Genomic DNA, 4,771 nt, shown 5'->3' on the forward strand with positions numbered 1-4,771 from the left:
CACCCTAAAATCCACCCCAACCCTTTAAAATAAATCCCCCACCCTCCCGAACCCCCCAAAATGTCTTAAATTACCTGGGGTCCAGTGGGGGGGTCCCGGTGTGATCTTCCACTCTCGGGCACACTAAAACAACCCTAAAACCCACCCCGACCCTTTAAAATAAATCCCCCACCCTCCCGACCCCCCCCAAAATGTCTTAAATTACCTGGGGTCCAGTGGGGGGGTCCCGGTGTGATCTTCCACTCTCGGGCACACTAAAACAACCCTAAAACCCACCCCGACCCTTTAAAATAAATCCCCCACCCTCCCGAACGCCCCCAAAATGTCTTAAATTACCTGGGGTCCAGTGGGGGGGGGTCCCGGTGTGATGTTCCACTCTCAGGCCACGGCGCTACCTTTGCCCTGTCATATGACAGGGCAAAGGTAGCACCGTGGACTACGCTGGACCCCCAGGGACTTTTGGCCAGCTTGGGGGGGCCTCCTGACCCCCACAAGACTTGTCAAAAGTCCAGCGGGGGTCCGGGAACGACCTCCAGCGGGGGTCCGGGAACGACTCCTGCACTCGAATATTCAGAGATAGCTGGATAAGTTATCTGTCTAAACTCATCTTCCAGTTACACCCTTGGAATGCTCCTAACTTGTCTGGCCAAATTTTAGCCATAGAAGTTATCTGCCTAGAATTTAGCCAGATAAATGCCCTAATATATAATGACTGAGTTATCTGGCTAAATGCTTCTGAATATGGACCTCATGGTGCCTTTCTATGGTGGCCTTGCTATTTAATCTTAATTGGGCAGTGTTTCTTCCCTCCTTTAAGAGGGAATCGTGTCTAGAAGGCTATAAACAGCTTCACCAGTTGGACAAAAGTCAGATCATCACTTTGTGCATTTCAGTGGTTCCAGAAAGGATGAATCAACTTCAAAGGCTTCTGTAGCATAATAGATCAGGAGGAAATAAGCTTAGCTTATAGCCAAGGTTTTGCTGCCGCCCAAGGGGCAACAGGCGCATTGTTCCAGAGCTCAGGCTTCGCTGTGGGTGGAGTTCCATCTGATTTCTCCAGTGGATATGTGCAGAGCAATTCTGTGGACCTATGATGAGTGATCCTATTTCCCCCCCTTTAACCTGTGCGGGACCAGGCATTCAACCTGATCCACCTTAAATCCTACAAAGGTAAAAAGCAAAATGGGCGAGACCCTGCTGGGAGCGGAATAAGAATGTGAGCCCAGCTGGAATCAGGTAAACCCTGCGTCTCCAGGAGCAAGGAGTTCTTGACCCTCTCTGTAGTTGTGTTGTGAGTGCACTGTAAAGTTAAGCAGTCTATACTATGTTGATTTGCTCTTTATATTAATAAAAGTTGAGATTGCATTATAAAAGGCTGGAATCAGTGCCAGCTCAGGTTTTCTCGGTCATACACACAGGGTTTCATTACATTCCTTTTGCAAGGTGTTACTGGCATGATGTCTGAGCCAGGGAAAAGGTGGTCTTTGGCTCAGGCATCTAGAAAGCAGGACTAGCAATGCCCCATCCATATGATGAATAGATTGGATACATCTCATGCATCTGGATTGGTCTAGCTGGATCAACAGAAAGGAGAAATTTTGGTCTTACCTGCTAATTTCCTTTCTTTGTGTCCAGCCAGACCATTATAGTACATTCCCAGATTGCCAGAACTGGTCAGATCCTTCAGATTTAAGTATTCAGAGAGAATGTTTTGGACCCACAATTCAGTGATTTATTAAGGGACTGTTTGACCTAGATTTATATATTGATTCCATATGCTGATCTTCCCCTACAAATCCTTCAAAATGCGATGGCAAGAATCACCACCAATACCCGTAAGACTGAACACATAACCCCCATACTAAAGGACCTGCACTGGCTTCCCATACCATACCGCATTAAATATAAAACCCTCACCATACTGCACAACGCCCTTCATAAAACAACCCCGCCTGGCTTAAAAACATGCCACACTTCCGTACCTCTAATCGACCCACTAGAAATGCCCTCGCAGGCACCCTACACACCCCACCCCTCAAAACCGCACACCTCTCCAACACCAGAGAAAGAGCGTTTACCATAGCTGGCCCCACCCTTTGGAACTCACTTCCCCATTACCTTCGACTTGAGCCCTCCTTACAGTCCTTCAAAAAAGGCATCAAGACCTGGCTGTTCAGGCAAGCCTACCCAGAAGCCAATCAAACCTAGCCCACCCCCTATCCCCTCCATTGCCGTACTCCCTCCCTTTCACCCCCCAACCACCCTTACCCCCTTAGCCCACTCCCCTACCCCCTAATCTCCCCCCCCCTCTTCCCCCTAATCCGCCTCCCTCTCCCCTCCCCCCCAAACAATTAATCATACAACTGATCTATTGTAAATGAGTCCTTCGCCTTAACTTATAATTTTAAAAACAGTTACAATTATGTTCCTTTTATTATATTTATCAAGTTGATTGTTCCTCTCTCTCCTTCTGCCCTATTCTTTCCTGCTGCTCTTCCCCTGCCCACCTCTCACCTTTTTCTTGCCTGCTCCCCTTCTCCCCCACCCCTGTTCATTGTATTTTCTTCCTGCTTCAGTTATTTGTAAACCGGCAAGATATGCCCTAAGAATGTCGGTATATTAAAGTTTTATAAATAAATAAATAAATAAATAAATTTTATTGTGGTCCCTTGGAAGCCCCTGATAAGAGGGAGTTGTTAACATATTTCTTGTAACATTGAATCCTGGCAGGCTGAAGTTAGCATGGGTCTTTGTTATGGCTATGAGGTGTTGGACTGGATTCTTGGGTACTGCGGTGATGGCAACTCCCATGGGGAGGAGCCCCATGAGGAACCGCAGTACTAGGCTAGTCTCTATACCCGCAGACACAGAGAAGTTGTATTTATTGTACAGCTCAATGGTACTGCCTAGGGAGCGGGCAGCAGTGGAGGTGACCCAGTGAAGTAGTCCAGGGGTCCTCAGCAGAGGAGACCAGTCTCACACTCGAGTAGGTGATAGGCAGCGAGGCGTAGCAGGGACAGGTCCCGGATGTAGACACAGAGCGCTGAAGCTCAAGGTGAGACAGACTGAAAGGGTTAGTACTCACTGAAGCAGAAGCTGTATAGTTGAAGGTCCTGGCAGGCAGAAGTTGTTCAGTGGCAGGCACCAGATTAGGGAGAGCAGGCCCTCGAGGAGCGAGTACCCGGTATCCCAAGATAGGTACCTGAAATAGAGCAGAAGGGCCCCCGAGGAATGCGTACACAGGTTAGTGAAGAAACCCGAAGGGGCAGTGAGAGCTTCCTGTGGCAGCTGGGAAGCGGCAGAGCAGCTTAGATCAGAGGCAATCCAATCCTTGCTAACTCAGTTTGTTAGCAAACGAAGGGCAGGCTAAATACCAGGATGTAATGACGTCACTCGGATAGGATGCCCCCGAGGTTCCCGCCATGACGTGGATATGGACATGGGTGGCGTGCGCACATGCATCCTAGGAGGCCCTCACGAAAATCATGGTGAACACCATCGCCGTTGCCAATCCGGGGACAATGGAGAGAGCGGCATGAAGACGTGGCAGCAGCCATCTTCCCAAGGCTTGAGGAAAGAAGGAAGAAAGGTGAGGCACAGAGTCGAAGCCGTCTGAGACTGATGGACACAACAGTACCCCCCTTCAAAGGGCCCCCTCCAGACCCCCTACCTGGTCTAGGTTTTTGAGGATGCGATCGATGAAATTGACGAAGCATCTCTTTGTCCATGATATTAGCCAATGGTTCCCAAGAGTTTTCTTCTGGTCCGTATCCCTCCCATGACAGGAGGTATTCCCAAACTCTGCCTCTCTTTCTTACATCAAGGATGGCATCAACCTTATATTGATGTCTTCTTCTGCATCAACTGGGTAGGTTCAGGTGTCTTGGTGAAAACTCTCTAAGAACAAGTGTTTCAGCAGCGAAAATGGAATGCATTGTGAATCCGCATAGCTGGAGAGTCTCAGACTATAGGTGAGAGCCCAACGTCGGAGAATAGGAAAGGGTCCGACAAAGCGTGGAGCAAATCAAGCAGATGGAAGCTTAAGTCTCAGAGTTTAGTAAAAGCCAAACTTTATCTCCAGGCTGGAATTCAGGAGCCTTGCTTCGGTGAGCATCATAGCCTTTCTTTGCTCTTTGTCCTGCTTTTTAGCATCTCTTTAGTCTTTCTCCAGAGCTGCTGTATATTTTGGCAGTAGATTGAGCTGCCGGGACGACACAGAAAGTGGAAGTGGTAAAGGTGGTAAAGGTTGTCGTCCATAGACCACTTCAAAGGAGTAGATCCAGTAGATGACGGTGGATGCGAATTGATGGCAAATTCAGCCCAGGGCAACAGTTCAGCCCAGTCATTCTGTCGTGAACTGACATAGGCACGGAACTGTTTGAGAGTTCTATTCATTCTCTCAGTTTGGCCATTCGACTGAGGATGATATGCAGAGGTGAAGTCAAGTGTGATGTCGAATTTCTTACACAAGGCTTTCCAGAACTTTGCTGTAAATTGAGCTCCTCTTCAGAAACAATGGGGTAGATTTTAAAAGAGCGCGATCAGCCTACTTTTGCTTGCGCTCAGACTCAAGCAAAAGTACGCTGGATTTTAGTAGATACGCGCGGAGCCGCGCATATCCACTAAAATCCTGGATCGGCGCGCGCAAGGCTATCGATTTTGTATAGCCTGTGCGCGCCGAGCCGCGCTGCCTCCCCCGTTCCCTCCAAGGCCGCTCCGAAATCGGAGCGGCCTCGGAGGGAACTTTCCTTTGCCCTCCCCTCACCTTACC

The sequence above is a fragment of the Rhinatrema bivittatum genome, chromosome 17 (genome assembly GCF_901001135.1).
Source record: "Rhinatrema bivittatum chromosome 17, aRhiBiv1.1, whole genome shotgun sequence".
Lineage (NCBI taxonomy): Eukaryota > Metazoa > Chordata > Amphibia > Gymnophiona > Rhinatrematidae > Rhinatrema > Rhinatrema bivittatum.